The sequence below is a fragment of the Conger conger genome, chromosome 13, assembly GCF_963514075.1.
Source record: "Conger conger chromosome 13, fConCon1.1, whole genome shotgun sequence".
NCBI lineage: Eukaryota > Metazoa > Chordata > Actinopteri > Anguilliformes > Congridae > Conger > Conger conger.
The window spans coordinates 36,521,267-36,543,768 of record NC_083772.1 but is presented as its reverse complement, the minus strand read 5'-3'; the positions used below and the strand labels follow the sequence as shown (position 1 = coordinate 36,543,768).

General features: G+C 40.3%; 1 protein-coding gene across 5 annotated transcripts in view; it reads right to left on the bottom strand.

The window, feature by feature from the left end:
* The window catches only part of lrfn1 (leucine rich repeat and fibronectin type III domain containing 1), a 211,968-nt gene that overhangs the window by 82,455 nt on the left and 107,011 nt on the right, over window positions 1-22,502 (bottom strand). For 3 of the 5 annotated variants that reach the window (XM_061217094.1, XM_061217095.1, XM_061217093.1), the window contains exon 3: window positions 235-344. The gene's annotated coding sequence lies outside the window, so the exon portion shown is untranslated. Of the gene's footprint in view, window positions 1-234; window positions 345-7,605; window positions 7,748-22,502 lie in introns of those variants that run through there. The other 2 variants (XM_061217092.1, XM_061217097.1) reach the window with 1 other exon arrangement.

Here is a 22,502-nt window from a genome sequence, read left to right as displayed (position 1 = left end):
TTTCAGACGCTCGCTTTGACGCAGCCCCGAGTCTGGTTGGCCGTCTCCAAGCAACCAGGTGAGGCGCGGAGGAAGGCTTAGCCCGCCCCCCCCCCCCCCCCTCCTCCTCCTCAGCTCGGGGACGTCAGCCCCGGTGAAAGAGCTGGACGGAGAACCGCAGCAGCGAAGCGAAAATAAGGAAGGAAGGAAGGAGAAGGAAAACAAAGGGGGTGAAAAACAGCGTGGTGCACTCACCGGGATTCAAGCGGAGGGCTCCATAACTCATCTCACAGAGGCATCTCTGGGCCCGGCCGGGGCAGCAGATCGAGGAGCGGAGACGGGGCCGTCAGGGCAGAACGCTCCACCTGGAGAGAAGGAACCATTCACGTCAAAACACGCCAACACGCCAACCCTCTTCAAAAAGACCCAGGTCAAATACGTAGCAGTTTTGGATTCAAATAGCTTTCTACACTTTACTGAGCTTGTCTGGTGTTTTGGAACCTATGAAAACAATCTCAAAAAGTCAATTGTCCCCCGTCAAAGATGTCTTATTTGCTGTCTAGGTCTTCAGTTATTTGCACAAACCACTGAAAATGTGTCTTTCATCACAGCCAAAGCCAGTGTTTTTTATCTCTGGCTCGAGGGATATGTGGTAGGCAATGTGCACAGCAGACCTGGGTCATATAAGGAATTGTTTTGGATTCAAATGCTTTTCTACTTTTTACTGAACTTGTCTGGTGTCTTGGAATCTATGAAATACTCTGAAAAAGTACCTTCCGGTCCTTTTGGTTGGCTCAGTTGCTCCAGACAACTGTGCTCGAGCACAGAAAAGCATTTGAATCAAAAACAATTACATATTTTTGACCCAGGGCAGTTTTGAAATGGCTCAGACAGTGACACTGAAAGGTCTCCTGAGTGTTTGGATATGTTTCCAATTCAATCTGCCGGTGCTGTTTGGGAGAAAAGAGACTACAACTCCAATTCAAAACATAATAATGTACCCCGATCTACTCTTGTGACATCTGCCAGCTTCATCTGTGGGAAGCACCCTTTATAATCTTGTCCCTAAAGGCGATATACGTGTCAATGAAACAAAAGACGAAAATATAACAAACAAAAAGATCAGGATCCAAGTCAAAATGAATTCTGACACTGCAACTGTGTGCCCTATCATACATTTTTAATCACGCTTTCGTAGCTGCAGAAGTGACAATAAAGTGTAAAGTATTATTAAAAATTAAACATGCATTATGACAACACTTTTGAATCTATCCGTCCAATGCACAACCTATTTTTGCATTGGATTTTCGTCTCACAGTGAGATTGTAAATTTTAATGTGTAAAAGAAAGATTTCCAGGAGACTTTATGCTTTCTAAAACTACCTCCATCAGTCAAAACAGTTGTAAAATGCAATCAAAACTTGCCAGTGCTTTTTTTAACCGCTTTTACTACTAATACGGCTCCCGGGTGCACAGTTGGAGTACAAGCCTTTGAAGGCCAGAACATATAAGGCAAATTACTGCTACCACTTGCACACATGACGACTGAATTCATTGTAGGAAGTTAGAGATGCCCAGGTCTGCGGTGGGATTTCAGCCCTGGACTCTCTCCCGTCTAAAGAGTCCACAGACAAGCGTGTTACCAGTCAGCTAAAAGCGACATCGCCCTTAACATTTAGAATCTGAGGTTTGAGTCACCAGAGAGTTGTCACAGCAACTAGCTATAAGGCCTTCGCCTTGACTCCCCCACCATTTGAATCTCCGCTGCAACCACTTGTCTTCCGATGCTGATCGGAGTCACGTCACAAACGTGTTACCAGTCAGCTAAAGGCAAAGTCACCCTTAGCCAAAGGCAACAATGTTATTTTGAATTAGAGGGCTGAGTTGCCAGAGAGTGTTGTCACAGTAACCTGCTCTGAAGCCCTCCCTTTACCACACCTCACTGTGCTTCACTCGTGAACTAGCCGAGCTAAGCCCCCTACGCTAGCAGCTCAACTGTGACGCATAACCACACTTCTCAGCTCCAGTATTTCTGGTCTACAGTCATTTCCGATATAGGAGTGGTCTATGGGATGTGCAGTTCAGTTATTTAAACATACTATGCACTATTCACAGTGAAAAATGCTTTTCTAAACTGATAAGGGTTCTCCTGGGTGTGACTTCTCAGTTCTAATATGCCAGCAGTGCTTTCAGTTCACAGAGCATGTAACAGCTATATTCATAAATAACAGAAACAAACTTCTGGCACGAAAGAAATGACCCAAACAGAGGGAGAGAGGACGTGTGGATGCGTGCGTGTGTTTGGGTGGGGGGGGTGGGGGGTTGGGTTAGTTGTCAGGGAAGAGCAATCCAGATATTTCTCATGTCTTGTCATTTCATTTTTACACCGCTTTAAATAGAAAATGTGTCACTGCACAGTGTGTTAGATTCCTCAGAGCGTCATCCGACCACTGAATAATGAGTATAAAGATCACCAACATGTCGGTAGCCAAGCCAGTTTTTGTCAATGCTCTTATGTGACACACTTCAAAAACTAAAACAAATTAGTGATTTAATGAATGCCTTGATGCAACAATTGCTTCTTCTGATTGCTACTGATATGACTGCTTGCTACTCGGGTTTTGCGTCATGTGGCTTTTGCAGTTGCTAGTTCTCTCACACTAAAACTATCGAAGGTGATTTGATTTAAACCCAAATAAAATGTTAAATCCAGCTAAATTTATAATTTTCAAGCTGGTCAAGCTGGTCATAATGTAAGTTGATTTAGCTGGGTATGAGCACAAGCTATCAGCTATAGCTTGAGCTGGCCAAACCATGTCAAGCTGGGAGCTGGCCTGAGCTGGTCAACCAGCTACCAGCTGTTTTCTAACTTCCCTTCAGAGAAAATGCATATACAGGACATATGAATGAACTCAAGTCCGTTACCAATGAGTGAATGAATATTATTTCCATTCAGTCAGTGCCATTGTGCACCCTTGGCATTTTGACAGAAGCAATGCCACTTGGTCAGGGCAGCCAGCCTCAAAGGTCACATCATGACTGCAACTGTCTAAATGTCAGAGCTTTCGCTGATCCTTAACTCCAAAAGAACTTTGTTGCTAAACAGTGCTCAAAAACTGATTTGTCATAATGCAGGTCTCCAGACATAGAAGACTGAAAAGCCTCATGGTTTCCTTGTGTGAAGGTCATGCTATTCTATATTAGATTTAATGTGTCAGTAAGCTCGAGCACACTCTCTGCCCACAGACATCAGAATGTCTCCTTAACTGAAGAAATGGGGTCAAAAAACAAGCAATCGGTTGAGCAGAGACAGAGACTTGGGGTTTTACACTCAGTAAATACCACTTTATTAGGTGTTTATTTTATTTTTGCTTAGACTTAATGGTATTCTGCTGCTGTAGCCAAGGTTCAATCTGTTGTATGTTCAGAGATGTTCTACTGCATGCCAGTAATGCATGGTCATTTGAGTTACTGTTGTCTTCCTGTCAGCTGGAACCAGTCTGACCATTCTCCTCTGACCTCTCTCATTAACAATGAACATATTCACTTACAGAACTGCCACTCTCTAGATGTTTTTTTGTTTGTTTTTCACACAATTCTCTGTAAATGCTAGAGACAGTTGTGCGTGAAAATCCCAGGAGATCAGCAGTTTCTGAGATTCTCAAACCACCCCGTCTGTCACCAACAATCATTCCACGGTCAAAGTCACTTCGATCTCATTTCTTCTCCATTCTGATGTCTAAATAACAAGTGAACCTCTTGACTATCTCTGCATGCTTTTATGCATTGATTTGCTGCCACTGGATTAGCTGATAAGATATTTGCATTAACAAGCTGCCGTGCAGGTCTACCTAATTATGTGGTCATTGAGTGCACATACCTAATTATCTGTCAATAATAATGATGTTAAGATTGTACATTTAGAAGAGGACGGATGTCCTTGTGTCCCTTTGAATACAAAATTCTTCAATATTTCCAAATACAGGCACTTCAGACATACAGCCCAGCCCCGTTGAACGTGAAATAGCCTGTACTCCAGCTCCTTGTGAAATGGGACCTGTTCACAGGCATACATCTACCTGTGCAAATGATGAATATGCCGGCTCCATTGCCTAGGCCAGACAGATAGCTCCTGTGTCATCTCAGGACAAGGCAAGCTCGGTTTATCTCCCCCGAACCACCCCTTCACTGTATCAAAGCCTCTCCTTTCTTTTTGCGCCTCTCACACTCTTCTGCGATCCTGTCGGTTTTTTCTCCATCTCTCCCCCTCTTCTCCCACTTCTTTTTTTTTCCCCGACAGGCCAGACTTTCCGAAAGGCCTCGGTACGAAGCGCAAAAGATTAATCACTCTTGCACTCCTGGCACCTTTGGTCGGGAGGACGGCTCCCGTCTAGTCGTTATCCATCACTTTGACTTTCCAACGCCGCTCGGACACAGTGAGAAGACGGGCGCACCTTGTTACCTTTCCCACCCCTCCGTCTTCTCTCCCCTCCCCTTGTCGTCGACGCTACGCTATTCATAGCATGACGCCGGGAATCCACCCAAGTGTCTCCACTTTATGCAGCGCTCACACACACCCACGCAGAGACAAAAGCAGGAGGTCTTCTGAATGCCGCACTAGTCCCCGCTGAAAAACGCAGTGGGCACGGTAACACAGCCTCATCTGTCTCAATGCCCAGTGCTAGAGATAGGAGGGCCTTTTAAAACAGGCAAGAGACAATACACCAAACCTCAAGAGGCACCCGCCCCTCCCATTTAGTGCTAATGTTTAACTGAAAAAGATAACTCGCAGCAATAGCGGCAGTCAAGAGGATGCCGAGAAGAAGACATTTGCTTTTCACGTGTGCGCTTCTAAAAATAAATTACTTTCAGTGATCATCAAACGTTTTCAATAAAGCTGAAGTAAAAAAACTAAAATCCTTCAGTAGTTTAGCTGAGCAGAGGTCTCGTAGGTGAAACCATGGATACCCAGTCAATTGAATCACTCTCTCTCCTCCCCCTCCCTCCCTCCCTCCCTCTCTATATACAGTATACATAGAGGGATTATGGAATGTCTGTTCACTCTCTCTCTCTCCCCCTCCCTCTCCACACAGACACAAAGCACTTTATTAGGAATATTTTTACTTTATTACACCTACTTATTCATGCGATTATCTAATCAGCCAATATTGTGTGGCAGCAGTGCAATGCATACAATCATGTAGATACGGGTCAAGAGCTTCAGTTAATGTTCACATCAACCATCAGAATGGGGAAACAATTTGATCATGGAATGATTGTAGGTGGCAGATAGGGTTTGAGTATCTCAGAAAATTCTGATCTCCTGGGATTTTCATGCACACTAGTCTCTAGAGTTTGCCAAGTATAGGGCAAAAAACAAAGACATCCAGTGAGCAGCAGTTCTGCAGACAGAAACGCCTTGTTAATGAGAGAGGTCAAAGGAGAATGCTGACAGGAAGGTGACAGTAACACAATACCCACACATCACAACAGTGGTATGCAGAAGAGCATCTGGTCAACACGCAACGCATCATAACTCTAAGATGATAGGCTACAGTAGCAGATGACCAATAAGTCTAAAAAATAAGTCTAATAAATACCTAATAAAGTGATCACTGAGTGTACAGTATCTATAGCAGGATGGTGTTATGGAATGCTACACATGACACTAACTAACTAAAAACACTAATATAGTTTCTAAAATGGAATCATCCCATATACTTTTCAAAGATGCTTATTGTGACAAAAATGTTTATTTAACAACAATAAAACTAGGGTTAATCAGGACCTAATTAGAACATTTGTTTTTTTCTACTTTCATTTTCCATACTATACATATTCCAACTCCTGCCCCTTCCCTATATCAAACACAGTTCCCTGTGATGGATTCACTTCAACAATAGTGCCAAGACATTCCCCTTTGTCTAATTCCGATTTTTTAGTTCAGTTCAGTTCATTTTTTACATTTTTTTTATCATGAGACAATAACAAGCCTCATATTGACAGGGTGCAATTTTGTATACTACCAGATTCATATGGTAGAAAACAGTATTCATACAGCTTGTACTATACTGTATGTTACAGTGTTGTGTTGTCAAAACAACAATGTAATTATTTGGGCTAGAAGTCTCTTATGTATTCTACAGGAATACATAATGTGCATTCTGTCCTGTAGAAATAAAGGGCACATGCATTAAATAAAATGAAGTAGGAGGTTGCCGCTTGCTTTTCACCCTCATATTGTGAGAAGAGTTCATTGCTCTGATAAGTAAACATGAACCTTCTGAAATGGATTCTCAGTATTCTGTCGTGCTGGAATGTAAAGAGAAAGACCGATTACAGGGACAAACACAGCAATGATTTTAACCATGAATCTGCATATTGCAAACCAAGTAAAAACAGTGAACCTTTTGCTAAATTTGCACTCTGACTGAGTTCACTTACGGATTGTCATCTGTGATTTCTTCTTCATTAGGAGTTTCCGGGCAAGTTAAGAAATAACGTAAATAATCTGCAATCACATGTTGAGAACATCCAGTGATGAATGGCTGCCATGTTTTAAATAAATGGATAGCTTGTTTTCATTACATCAGTTTTAGGAATTGTAAAATCACTTCCAGGCAGATCACAGAAGTGTCATTCATTACACAAAATAAATGATTAGAGTAAGCAGATCCATCTGTCTTATTTGGATAGCCATTTATATTATCTGTTTATTGCCCGGTCGTCATTCAGCAAATTTAGTATACATCCCACGTTATAAATCTCTTGGTGCTGCATCACTGTAGTACATGCTGGTAATAAAAAAACTGTTTGTATTAGACACACACACACACACACACACACACACATATATAATTATGTGGGCTGACCAAAATGTTACATTTGGTCTCATCTGACCACAGCACCTTCATTAATGAGACCATGTCCGGATGTTTTGGTCAGATACAGCATCGGCATTTTTGGCATTGAAACAGAGGTGCATAATAGGAGATTTTTTTTTTCAGTTTTGCTTTGGTGGTGGGTCACTGCTGTTTTAATTCCAGATGTCCAAGAGTACTGGTTAAAACCAATGGCATAATGGATTTCATCAAGTACCAGGCAGTTTTGGCTGACAATCTGGCTGCCTTTCCAGCAAGACAATGACCCAAAACATAGTTCAAAATCCATACAGAAATGCTACCATGAAAAAAACTATGTTCTGCAGGTGCCAGACCTCAATCCAATCGACAACCTGTGGGCTAAACTGACGAGGGCAGTTGCTAACTGCAAACCCAAGAATGTGAAGGATACTGCAAGGACCTACAAAGAAGAATGATCCAAAATCCCTCAAAATGCATTCCTTAACCATGTCAAGCAATGCAGCGAAAAACTCCATGCTCTTATCCTTGGTCAAATACATAATTGTTTTGGATTCAAATACTTTTCTGTGCTTGATTGATCTTGTCTGGTGCAATTGAGCCAACCAAGAGGACCAGAAGGCCGGGTTTGAACATTTTGAAAGCATTTAATCGGTTGGAAATACACCAGACAACCTCAGTAAAGCATAGAAAAAAAAGAAAGAATAAAGGAAACACACAAACAAATGGTGAATGCACCGCCATCACTCACACTCTGTAACCTCACCTTACACCCAAGTGTCTCCGCTATATGCAGCGCTCACGCACACCCACGCAGAGACAAAAGCAGGAGGTCTTCTGAATGCCGCACTAGTCCCCGCTGAAAAACGCAGTGGGCACGGTAACACAGCCTCTTCTGTCTCAATGCCCAGTGCTAGAGATAGGAGGGCCTTTTAAAACAGGCAAGAGACAATACACCAAACCTCAAGAGGCACCCGTCCCTCCCATTTAGTGCTAATGTTTAACTGAAAAAGATAACTCGCACGTGTGCGCTTCTAAAAATAAATTACTTTCAGTGATCATCAAACGTTTTCAATAAGGCTGAAGTAAAAAAACTCAAATCCTTCAGTAGTTTAGCTGAGCAGAGGTCTCGTAGATGAAACCATGGATACCCAGTCAATTGAATCACTCTCTCTCCTCCCCCTCCCTCTCTATATACACTCACAGAGCACTTTATTAGGAATATTTTTACTTTATTACATCTACTTATTCATGCGATTATCTAATCAGCTAATATTGTGTGGCAGCAGTGCAATGCATACAATCATGTAGATACGGGTCAAGAGCCTCAGTTAATGTTCACATCAACCATCAGAATTGGGAAACAATTTGATCATGGAATGATTTTAGGTGGCAGACAGGGTGGTTTGTGTATCTCAGAAAATTCTGATCTCCTGGGATTTTCACGCACACTAGTCTCTAGACTAGTGTTGCAAAAGAATAGTGCAAAAAAACAGTCCTTGAGCAAAAATTACCTTAATTTTGGTGAAATCATTTTGTATAAAATGAATGTTTAATGTTGGTTGGTTACACAGAAACATTAATAAAGTGCACTATTTTTCCACATGTTCAGCATTTTGAGTTTATCTATCATATTGTTTCTTTTTTTCAGTATTTTTGTGCAATGCCAGTCAGGGGTGCCAATAATTCTGGAGCCCGCTAGATATCAGACCTCAGTCAAATACATAATTGTTTTGGATTCAAATACTTGTCTGTGCTTGATTGATCTTGCCCGGTGCAATTGAGCCAACCAAGAGGACCAGAAGGCCGGGTTTGAACATTTTCAAAGCATTTAATCTGTTGGAAATACACCAGACAACCTCAGTAAAGCATAGAAAAGAAAGAATAAAGGAAACACACAAACAAATGGTGAATGCACCGCCATCACTCACACTCTGTAACCTCACCTTACCACACAAGCACACCAATATAAACACACTGAGGTCTCACTCAGACACATAGCTACACACAGCCCAACAGCTCAAGCTAAGTTTTGAAACAGCTGGTAGCTGGTTGATTAGTTCAGACCAGCTCCCACCACAATATGGTTTGACCAGCTAAAGCTATGTTTTGAAATAGCCAGTTGACCAGCTCATACCCACCTAGACCAGCTTTATGACCAGCTTGCCCATACTGGTTGACCAGCTCATACCCAGCTAGAACAGCTTATAACATGTTGACCGGCTCAATTTTCAAGCTGGCATAGCTGGCAGCAGGGCCTTCATAACAGGCCAACCGGAGACAACGGATGACACCTCAGCTGACTGCAGCTTTGTGTGCGCATGTCTCTATACGACACTCCAACGGCCAAGGTAGCGCTAGTCTCCCAGGCTGTGGGAAGGAGCAGGCCCAGCTGCCCAACCAAAGAGAAGGCACAGCTGTGCCATGGGCAGGAATGGAGAGAGGAGCAGAGAGCTGGTCCTCCTCTTCCTCCCACCCCTGTCAGCGTCGCTCTGTATCAAAGTACATGAACGCCAGTTAACCTTTGTTTGATTACATATTCGATGCCAAGGTATTACACAACTCGATCTGACCCTAACGATTCCATCTTTTTAAAAATCGATCGGAGCAACTTCATAGCAAAGTGCTTCATAGTGAAATAAAATGGAAATGCACAAAGAATACAAAGTGTGGAATAGTTATGCTGTTACAGTTAGAGTATAGCTGTTTAAAAGACAGGCCAAGTGATACTTTCTTATACAGTGGGCTCCACAAGTATTGGCACCCTTAATAAAAATGTATAAAAAAGCCTGCCTATAATAACCATGGATAATGATCTATATTTTATGTTCAAACATATGGGAAAACTGTTTACTTTTATTTCAATATATTTACTCGAATGTTTCAATGTTTCTTATTTAGTAATCTCAAAAACATTTGGGCACCCCTAACATTTATTGTAAATAAAATCAAACAAAGTGAAATTGGCAATATAATTTTACTTTTATTGAGTGAATCTCAGTCTAAAGAAACTATATTGTGTCATTCCATCACTTCTTGTTCACTATAGTATAAAAATGAGGTAACAAGCAAAATCCCTTTGTCAACCATCAGCAGGGGAAATGCCAAAGAACTGTCAATTCAGAAGACCCAGATGGTAATTGACGGTCACAAGTCGGGGAATGGGCACAAAAAAAAATACATAAACAGTTAAACATGCCACTTAGCACTGTAAGGCAATAATAAAAAGGTGTAACACATATGGAATGGTTGCAAACTTGCCAGGAAGAGGATGCAAGCGCACATTATCCCCATGGAGGGTAAGGAAGATGGCAACCATAAGTAACCCAAGGTTCGCAGTTTAAGACTTGCAGAGATTAGTTGCCTCTTGGGGTCACCAATTCTCAAAAATAAAACAAAAAATGGCACCTCCATACCAACAAACTCTTTGGAAGAGTGGCATGAAAACAGTCCTTACTGAGCACAATAAAAAAGCAAGCATCTTGAGTCTGTCAAACTCATCGGAACTATGACTGGAACAGAGTTCTATGGCTGAATCTTTTGGCCATACACACCATCAACATATTTGGCAGGAAAATGCACACGAGGAGAAGCACTTCATACCTACTGTCAAATATGGCGGTGGGTCATTGATGTTTTGGAGATGCCAGTGGTCCAGGGCAGCAAAACAACAATGGCACAATGAATTCAAGAAAGTACCAGGAAATCATTGGCAGAATACCTGGTTGCCTCAGCTATGAAACTGAGGTGTTGGTAGATTGTCATAACTGAAGAGGGTGTATCCCAAAGATATCAATGATTGTGAAAAGTTCTGCATGGAGGAATGATGCAAACGTGTTCCATAATCTTATCAAAAATGATAGGTAAAGGCTCATGGCTGCCATCTTTACCAGGGGTGTTTGCACAAAGTATTAAACCAGTGGTGCCAATAATTGTGGAACCTGTTTTTTGGGTAAATAGTTTTTTTATTTGAAAATTGGAAGACTTTGGTTGGTTCTATTGAATCATTAAATAACCACACTGCTTAACACAAGCTTATGTCAATAACTATTATTTTTTTAGTGCATATTTTTGTGCATATTTATTAAGGGTGCCAATAATTCTGGAGCCCACTGTAGTACTTTCTTTAGTTGGTTGTTTATTTGGTTAACATCATACCTACTGTTTATAAATGGGCATCTGAGTGATATAGTTGTTTTTTAGTTCTCCATTTCTGTATGGTACTCTGGATGAGAGTGTCCGTAATGTAATGCAAATCATATACAAGAAGTGAAAAAGAAGAAAAATGGTGAAATCATCAATTGCTTAAAAGAGCCTTACGGTGGAAATTTTCATCCTGAAATTATAGATTTATGAATGAGTGAAGCTTCCCTTTATTTTTTCTGCTTTGATAGTTTTGGTGCATACAGATAAAAAAGGTTGCTTCACCACTTCATACATAATTCACCTTCGGTACTCATAAGAGCTTGGCTTCAGCAGTTCTAGTCGGCTGGTAATAAATTAAAAGATCGGAAATGTATTCAGGTACTGATCTACCCAGGGCTTTAAACACAAGTAAAACAACTTTAAAATCAATAGTAAATCTGACAGGTAACCAATGCAGCGGCTTGCTGGACAAATATGTGCTCTCCTGGGTAAGACTTCTTGCAGCGTACTGTAAATCTGTGCAACAGCAATGCGTGCGGACAAAGCAGTGAAGTAGTCCGATAAAAGCATCTGTAGTGGGGTTTCGATTAAACAGTTTTTATGCTCATTTTGAATTTGTGCATAAGTATACTTGAGTGGAAACACATGAAATTCGAAAAGAAAAGTCCAAATATCGCAAGACTTTTTTTACGCTTGGCAAAAAGTTCACATTGATAAAGAGAAGATGTGATAAAGGGACTGGAAACAGATTTTTGACATGACCGGGACCTAAATCACAGGTTTCCAAAAACAACAGCTGCCACTCTTTTGATTATGGAATCACGTTGCATCCTGTAGAATATTTGTGTAACAGTAGTTGATGGAAACACACACTGATTCGCATTTTGGACATTCGATTAATAGATGGAAAAGACGGAAAAGGCTACTTTTGCCACTTTGTTACTTTTAATCTGAGGCTGAAGGCTCAAGTCAGCAACCATAATGGCTGTTCTTCCAATTTATCATTTGGCAGTAGATGACCTGAGCCCATTGATATTTTTCCATCTTTTATTTTGGTCCAGCAATGAATGTTTCTGTCTTTCTGAGACATCGTTTTTGATATTTGGCACATTTTTTCCAGGGAAGCATATTTTTTAACCTAACACAGGGTACAGTTGTGTGTCATTTAGCATTTAGTTCAGCGGCTCCCAACTGCAGTCATGGGGGACCCTTGCATATGCTAGTTTTTGTTCCAGACACAGCTGCAATCCCAGATTGTTAAGAAGCTGTTCATTTTTCTTAATTGGGTGATTTCCATGTTCAGAGGGATTGTTTACCCCCTTAAACTAGAATATGTCAGAAATAGCTATGTATGCCACAAAGACTAAAAATTCCATGTTCACATTCTGCTTATTGCACTATATTGCAAACAACTGAATAAGAGGTAACTGCAACCAAAAGTTTTAACTGATCAAATTAAAGACTTGAGGTTAATCAAGGTGCATAATTAGGCTGTTGAACACATATGTTTAAGTTCTATCATAAGTTGTCCTTAAACGTATTAACACAATTCAGGTATGGCTCATTATCATTAAATATCAAATGGTTATTTTAGTGGCCAAGTGTCCACACTCTCACCAAGTATAAGCCGATTGATAGGAACTTGCTCTCTGTTAGACCTAACTCTTAAGATACGTTTTACCCTTTCTTCAAAGAGAAGCCAACTCTATTTATGTTCTTTGGAGACAAACAAATCTTCGGCTTGTTTTGACTTTGTAACTTTGTTTACAAATAAAGTTATAATTAGTAGCAGATGCATATTAAGTCTAGTCCTAGACTAAATTTAATTGGAGATTATCCATACAAAACTGCATTTAGTCCAGGATTAACCAGCCCCTATTTTGTTATTGACCATCATCTTATATTACAGCCCATGTTCTTTTTTTTATTTTTATTTTTTTTATTATTTATTGATATATCAATTACGTACCACATCAGACCTGAGGTGTTGGCAAGCCTATCTCCAGCCATCTTGAGAAAGGCTTTGCCAAAACCTTGGCTCAGGCGTTGTAGTTCATTGATATATGAATAAATAAATTAAATAATCACTATCTTTATTCTGCCCCTGATAATACTGCTTCCTTCTTCAGTTGTAACACACTTGATGTCATATACGAAATATGTCTTCTACAATTCTGGTTTCTATATCTTCAATTTGTCAGGGTTTTCATACTCATTTTCCAGGCAGTACTGTTTTTTGGGCTCTCACATGGAGATTGCTGCCTTGGTTAATTGGTTTCCAGGTGCAGTCTAATTACTAACCAATTATCTGTTATTGGGAGGCGGGCCTTACCCTATTTAAGACTCATTGTCCCACCACTCTGTGTTACATTGTGTTTCAGACACTGAGCCAGGTAGAGGTAGCCTTCATGGCTGGTTATTCATTATAGACTTAAAAGCATGTTATCCTGTATTCGGGTAACCGTATCAGGTTCTATTTGTTTTCTTTCACCTATTAAGTCAAAATGGACTCTTGTACCAAGTTGTCAATACCATTTTAGTTGGCGTTTCGCCAGGGAGTTTTCTGTCCTGTTTTTCGTTTTCCCCTTTCTCCTCTAGTGGTTCGCCTAGATTATATTTGGGATTATACTCCTAGATTATAACGTGGTTATCACACGTTCTGTGGGTAACTTGAAGATTCCCTTTTCGGTTGTGTCTGGTCCTTCATCCCCGCTCCCTCATACAATTAGCATAGGAATCATGATGAATTTCTATAGCCATTATTTAGGCTGCACCATTGTGGAGACTTGAGACAGGACTTGGACACTAGCTAAGAGACTTTGAAAATCTCTGATAGTTCCTCCCAGTGTTCTGCATCATCTTAGTCCTGTTGAGAGGCATCACAGTCCTATTGATGTAAGCAGGTGGTTTCATTGGAAGTAACTCCTTCAAGGGAGGTATTGTCATTCAAAATTCAAGGCAAGTAGTGAGTCACCCTCTATTAATCAGTCTGCAAATAATTTGAAGCGGGTGAGTCACTGCAGGAAAAAATTAACTTTACCTGTCAGAGTGCTGCAGTGCAGTCCATAAATATTTGGACAGTGCCACCACTTTTCAGCTGTACTCCAGACCAAGACTTCCAGACTTACAAACATTTGAAATAAAACGTGTTAAAAAAACAAAAATGGAAAATAATAATTGAATTGTGGTTAAAGTGCATACTTCCAGCATTAATTTGAGGGTTACATCCGTATTGGGTGAACCATAGAGGAATTGCAGCCCTTTTTATACATGGGAGTACAGAGTGAAAACAACAAAAAATGTGTCACTATCCAAATACTTATGAACTGCACTGTAGGATTTGAGGTGGCAATGAGCCATGAACTAGCTTATGTTTTAGAAACCTATTAAAGGACACTTTCAAAGACTTTAGGACTCAGCAATTACCACTGATGACAGGCTGTTACATTTGCCTGTTACAAAACACACATCGACTCTTCCTACAGAATAAAAATTGGTCCTCTTGTTTGCAGATCATTCTTTTATTCAAGTGGTTTAAGTGGTTACATGTGTCTGACATCCACATGTAAATGGTACATGATCTGCATTTATACAGCGTCTATCTAAAGCGCTGTACAACTGATGCTTTTCATTCACCCATTCACATACCAATGGCGATTGGCTGCCATGCAAGGCACCAACCAGCTTGTCAGGAGCAATTGGGTTTTAGGTGTCTTGCTCAGGGACACTTTGACACACCCAGGACGGGATTGAACCTGCAAAATTTTAGAATCAAGACTAGACCCTGAAAGCTTTCTTAGACCTGCACTAAGGAAGTGAAGGAATACACCTGACTAATAACCTGATATTCACTGGTACGATGATTCACCAGTGGGCGTCTGGCCTAGGGCACCAAAATGATCAGAAATGGCCTTGGTACTAATCCATAATTAAATTCTGAGTCAATCAATTTGAGCCATTAAGTGTGTCTGATTCAAATCATTGCAATTCATTCAAAACATGCTGTAATGGCTAAAAACTGCTGAAGAAAGGGCACACCGTTTGAGCAAGACAGCACTCGACTGATAACGTGGCCACCAAATCTTATTAGATAAGCATGAAGTTGCACATATTATTAGCAGATGGAGATAACAGCAATGGTAATTTCTGACCTTTCACCACATAGACACAGTTTAAAATGGCTGAACTCACACAAGGCAAGAAAATTACAGCATTTGTGTGTAGGTCTACGGGTCATGCATGAAATTGCATTAAAGTGCTTTCACCTTCAGCACCAAGTCAGCACAGTAAGATACGCTTTAAAGTGCTGATGTTTACCAAGTTCTGCATCAATATTTAAATAAATAAACTCCACATTGACTATAAAATAAACATTTTTGCACAATGCTATTCAGTATACACTCACTGAGCACTTTAAAAGAATCTGTGGTGTTTTGTACTTAATTTATTAACCTCACTCAAATTGGCATAATAAAAAATAAAAATCTTCATTAGCATAATTATGATCATCATAAATGTTATGGGTATTTGTATGTTGAATAATTCTAGCATCTTGAACAATGTCCTTTGTAAAAGATGTTGGGGGGGGCATCTATGGTTGGAGAGATCTGAGCTGATGACAATCCTGTACATTATCTCCAATTTCAAGATGGCAGTCGTTTGCATTCAGTGGTGCATTGTTTCACAATCATATTATCCATTTTATTTGCTTAACCCATTGTGAGATCTTCATGTTATGTATGCCCAAAAGGTCAAAAATGACCTCAACCTGTCACTCATCAACAAACCTGTGAATAAATGTGTTTTCATACTCCGCCAACCCCATTTGTTTTTATTAAAAGAAACACAATAGTTTTCCTGTAATTTCTACTGTATGTGTGCACCACACTTTCATTGGCTGAAGCTACTGCATAAGTGTAAGACTTGGTTGCGTTCTTTTTTCAGCCAAGGATAGCACATCAATAGCCAACAAAATTAGCACAGGACAAGCTTGGGGACTATTTTACAAACCAACTGTATTGTTTTAGGAAGCATTTAGAGTACCAGGCACTTGACTGTGTATTTCTCTTTTCAGCACAAGTATGACAGTATGCAAGTCTGCAAGGGCAGGCTTTACAGATGTATTTCCTGCTCTTGCAGCACTCTGTGTTAGTCTTACAGGCCTTTGGGGAGCAGGGCTAGCGTCACCTGCTTTTTGCCTGAAATGGTGTGTTGTGTGTGTGTGTGTGTGTGTGTGTGTGTGTTTCTTGCAAAAAATCTGCGAGAGGGAGTGTGCTGTGTGTATTTGTGTGTGAGGAAAAAAATACTGTATGTATGCGCATTTTTATATGCGAGAGGGTGAGAGTCAAAGATATCAAGACAAAATGGTCTCAGCTTCTTTACTGTGTTTTATAGTCACAATAAAAAATGTATTAATACTTCAAGTAGTCTGTAACTGATTTAATAAATTCAGAGAATACCCATAAGACAATCTTTGTACCCTGACAGTGTACCACTTTTATAAAAATTTAAAAAGGGCAGTGTTTAACTTTTTCTAATGGTAGGGTCACTCCAGGAAAAGTAACTGGATTTCACACTGAAGAATTTAAATGTAGGAGGTTTTCACTGCTGTTGAACTCAGTAAAGGAGTGTTTTTTGACTCAGCTGAAAGTTATTTTATCTTATCTTCCCTATCTGGACACGGTAAATGGAACCGTAAAAGGCTTTTAGAAACTACCTGCTTGTGCTTACAGCAAAGCGATTTAAGGGCTTTACTAAATGCAAATATACACCAAAATGTCTGTATTTACACACCTAGCACTTTATTAGGAACATTTTTACTTTATTACACCTACTTATTTAAGCAATTATCTAATCAGCCAATTGTGTGGCCGCAGTGCAATACAAGCAAAGAATGCTGCAAAAAAAAAACAAATAAAAATCCAGTGAGACGTCAGAGGAGAATGGCCAGACTGGTCAAAGCTGACAGGAAGGTGACAGTAATGCAAACAACCACACATTACAACAGTGGTATGCAGAAGAGCATCTCTGAACACACAGCGCATCATAACTCTAATTGGATAGGCTACAGCAGTAGCCATAAGTCTAATAAATACCTATAAGTGATACCTGAGTGTATAATAATGAACAAAGGCGCTGCTGGGAGTGTGGTTAATTAATCACAGACACATACAGGGGAACCACTCACCTCTTTTCTGTCCGTTGCAACCTTTGCATTTCCCCAGTTCAGCATACTCACTGCAGAGTAAGGCTGAGAATCCAAGCCATCCCAGACACTAAGTTCATAAAAACTGTGACTAATATTGTGACAAATGCGCAATAGAAGGTGCATTTGAATATTTTCCACTTTATTTGGTTATTCTTGGCTGTGTGGGCCCACTCATATGCATGTATATCCTGCATTTTAATAAATTAATGCTTTAAGTTCCAAGGCGCTTTAAAGAAAACTACTGTAAGCTTACCAAAAGCTAGTTCTGTACGTGCGTACTTGTATGTATCATATCAAAAGAGAAGTAAACTGATTTTGAATCGTCTTTACTTTGTATTATTCGTCCAGCATTGCTTGTGACGCATTTGCTAATCCAAAATAACATTTACTTTTCACCTTTTAAATAGGACAGGAGTGAAATAAGGCAGTGCTCACTTCACCAAAGCAATGACGACAGGTACAAACCATGCTCTGATGGAGGTCTCGGTCAAAATGTTTTAGTAGCTTCTCATGCGTAAAGCCAGACTTTGGAATTTAAAATAAATGAAAATGAAATGTGGTACCAGTTTGAGTTTTTACCAGTCATACATTATTTATGAATGCATCGTTAAGGTAAATGAGTATGTTGTTAAGCTTTTCTCTTCAGTATATCTCTGCTTTTCACTGCACCATTTCCACACGTGACGAAGTGAAACCCTTGGCTGGGTTCCATTCCAAATCCTATGCTTTCTTCCTGATGTCCCCTTCCCTTGCTTCAAGGGGGTGGAATTCCCAAATTGCCTGGATGAAATATGGAGACCACGCCAAGTGGGGCTCTGTTCCGAATTATGAAAGGGGAGAGAGCAATTATATTCCCTCGCCCCCTTGTCTTTTCCTCCCTCCTGCCAAGGGTATGAAATGCAGGCTTCCAGCAAGAAGGGGAAATCCCACAATGCAATGTTCCATACACGAAGGATGAGTTCAGGAGGTTCGGGAATAATTCATGAGCGCATGTCGAGGGATGGGGAGTGGTGATTAAGAACTGAGAATTTAACTTTGTCAGAGACTTTAGCCTACATATATTTTGTGTGTTTTGAGTGAGGTTTAATAAAAAATATATATATATAAATAAAAATACTTGAGCACGGAGCCGAGGTTACTATAGGGTAGCACTTCCTATATAGGTTACGAGGGCCGCTGAGTTCTGTTTCAGTCCATCGTCTGTCCTCCCTTGCAGAGCGCCTGATAAGTTTGCTTGTTGCACATCACAAATGTAGTTGAGAAATGCCTCCCTCAAGGGAAAACCGCAAGGTGCCATGTCTTCAATTGTGAGTCTCCTGACAGCTTTTGTTTCTCATCCCAGACCTTACGGTCACCCGGGAAACGCACAGTTTCCCTGCAAATCTTAAAGTACCAGTTGTCATTATTCTCTTCTTGTCCCTTTCCTTGTGCTATTTCCTATCCTGGGTTAATTCGTTTCTTAAGTCAACCATGTACAAGATTATGCTTATCTCAAATCCGTGACCTTTTGTGTTTTTAGTTCTGGTGTGTCTAATAGGTATGGTTCTCACAACATAAGAAGCAAGTGATGAAAATAGACCATTCAGCTAGGGGTATGAGATTTGACAATCTTAGATCATGAACAATTGAAATTTTCTCCGTAATCTGCCTCTACAGAGATATCAGAAATGGGTTATAGTGCCATAGGTACATTTTATCAGAGCAATGCTCACAAACACTGCATCCAGGCTGCCACTGCCCAGCCCAACGTAAAACCACATTGTTTCGCTCGCTTGTCCCACCCCAGCCCTAACAAATGCATTTATATCATCTATCATCCATTAAGCAGGATTATTTAGCCGGATAACTGCTCTTTACTAAAGTAAAGAAACTCGGAACCTGCCAAAATCGCTGGAAAAATTGCTGTTCATGCACAGGCACATTCCTGTACAAACACACACACATTCTAGCACATAGAAATATCAATGTTTCTACAGAAATAGTGACTGAAGAAGAGCCCCACCATTATGTTCTGCGCAAGACTGGGAACTCAATTAATTTCACATTGCTTCTTTGCTGTCATCCAGCTCCAGTCTGTATATGCTCAGTACTCCAGTCGATTCGCGGGACAAACATTAACATATGTATTTGTCTTTCTTTTCAATGAAGTATTGAGTGGTGGGCCATTGGATTTCAAACTCTGACACACACTGACACAGTAAACAGCTTGCACTGAAAATTGACTGCACAGAAATGAGCCAATGTAAACGATGTGCCATTGACCAAAACATGACCAAAACATTTCAGAGATTGAACAAGTCTATCATAACTACTCGTTTTGGTTTTTGAAACTTGATTTAAATGTGAGGGGGGCCTATGTTCATGGGACCTTGGTTGAACTGGCATCGCACCTCTCCCGGAAGGTCCAGGGGTGTCCCAGAATTTGTCAGCTGCTCCCTGATAGATTTCAGCCCACTCGTGCCTCCCTGAAATCTGCACCACAGGCAGAAGTGAAGTTCCCATTATCCCGTCACGAATCGACAAACCGTCTCAAACAGAGGAACCGGAGTGTGCAGGGGAATCCACCCCCAGGTCGCATAATTTGGTGGGCGACTCCAGGAAAGTCGTTCTCCTAGAAACATTTGTTGCAAGGGTGGGATGTCGGAGTTGAGCCTTTCGCAGTGTGATAGACATGACCAACCACATTCCCCCGGGTCTCCTTTTGCTAAGCCTGAGTACTACTGGAAGGCTTCCACCCTAGACTGAACAGGGCAGAGCACTATGTCGGATTAATGTACTGTAATAAATCTCTACCCAACATTCCCTGACGTGGCAGCATGTCGTAATTTTTCTATAAAAAAAATAAAACATTCTTTGTGTGTCATTTAGAGATGCACAGTACCCAAAGAACAATCGGTCAGAGAACAGATGTCAAATATTTCAAAATATGAAAATAATCCAGGCATAAACTGAATTACTGAATTACAGACATGCCGATTAGGTCACTGTTGGTCCCAACAGTGTAGGCAATATTCACATAGTTGCATCAAACTAGGTAGGCCAGAACTGGGTGTCTGCAATTAGGTAGAGTGGGTCAGATAAATGGGTGGTCCAGGAAACCATTTAGTTTGTGGCCTACCCTGACCCACCTGTCTTTATGACAAAGAGGGTAGGAAGAAAGAGGGCAATCTCAACTATCAGCTCCTATTGTGTTTCATCCCATTTTAAAAGAGGCAGGTACGTGTGTTAATGCTATATTTTACCCAAATAAACCTACCAATTTATACTGAACAACCAAGGCTATTCACCAACATGTGCAAGCCAAATAATTATTCAAAGTACAGAGCTCATCGCAAGAAACATTCTCATAGGGACCAGTTGTATGTTCTCAGCCTAAGGTCTTCCTTCACTTTTATTGGCACAACTCTGGTTCTTATGTTGACAAATGCCAATAACAGACTCCAAAGGCAATCAAAAGTCTAGAATCAGGACTAGATACGGAAAGCTTTCTTATGCCTGCACATAAGAATGCAATTCCTACATGGATATGGACGTAACGGTGTAAAGGTGACTGTCTACACATTAACCTCATATTCATGGTTTCATTAAATCCAAAGCACAGGCCCAAAAGAACAGAAATTGTACCACTGTCCAAATTCTTCAGGATTGCACTGTAATTTTGATGACGCATACGGTAACCGTGAAAGCCATAAGGATGATCATAATGTACAGAACATTATTAATTGCATGTTTCTGTGACCGAATGCTGAAATTACAAGTAGAGGTAGTTTTGCCTTCTTAAAGATGCAGATTCAATGCAATCACAGCTTTTTTAATGGTAAAGTAGACCTACTAAACTATTAATTACACTTAATACAGTAATTTTGTGCCAGTTTCTACAGGCCAATGATTGATAGACTGAAGAATCATGAAGGCCCTGAGAAAATCCACGCATCTGAAAATGTTGAATAGTTTGATACCACTACGGTAAGGAATGTCGTCATGTTGTGCAAACTCAATGTTAACACCCTGAAAAATATTGGCTTTCATCCAATGTTTAACAGTGACTTCTGGAGACACATTTTGAATGAAGAGGCAGCAACAAAGCAGTGGCTCCATGTTTGCTGTTCACCCGAGCAGTTCATTGTGTACAGACTGTCTAGCAGAGTTTGGATTCACAGGATTTGTGGATATTCCCCAAGAAAGTCAATCTGTAATTGAAATGGAATTTGACCATTTTTAAGCGAACTTTTGTCTGCATGTGGCCTTGTGGAACTAACATAAGCTGGTAATAACTTACATTGATGTATTTGAGTGTTAGAACTGAAAATGGAAAATGCTGTATTTTTGTATTTTAATCACAGTGCCCGTTAAATAAAACCTCTTAAGCAACAGATTGCTCAAATGTATAATATGAGTTCCTGCAGTTTTTAAATGAACATAAGTGGAATTCTAAAGTCCTAAAATGCATATCCATTAAATATTCATGTATAAATATAAATAATCATTTTTTCCAATGTATGTTTTTCAAGAGAATAGGCACAACACATTATAAAAATGTCGATTGAGAAGAATGTTCATTATGTACCTTCCTTTACTGTATAAAGTAATCCAACTACCTAACTTGCAGTCATTGTAAAATTACACACATACAGCAGTTGTAATACTGCACTTGTGTTTTTACTGGCTGACTGAAATGTTCCATGTTACAAAAGTAAATGTAATAATTTAACTTTAATGGTCCAAGCACTGCATGCTTTGTGAGCAAGTCCTATCACCTCTCCTGAAAAAGGATGCTAAATTACTGTATTCAGATCAGTTTGTCCATAATTACTAATAATGCATACCTCTGTAAGCTAGGTCAGGTGACTAAATCAACTGGTTAAGCTACATTAGTTCACCAGTAAAATAATAAAAATACAATAGTGCTATTTAAGGTCCAACTTTTACTTAGCAGCAAGTTCAATGAAATATTTTCCAGGGTAGTGCACAACACAGTTGGCAGATACAATTTAAGCTAGACAACACAGTGACTTAAAATGGATCACTCAATTGCTTTCAATGGCCTCTATGGACACAGTATGGCAGGGATCATCAAATCGCGATCCTCGGGGGCCGAGAACTGCTGGTTTTCCACCCTCCCTTTACCTGGGAGTCAGGTGTGAAGACAGTCGGTTGCACTAATTACCCAGGAGAAAAGAGAACCAGGGCTGGATTTGGATTTGAAGGCCAGAGGTGATGATCCCTACAGTATGGGCTGGATTGACAGAACTGTGGCAAACTTTTTACCAAGCTGAAGATATAGTGCACGTACCTTATACAGAAAGTAT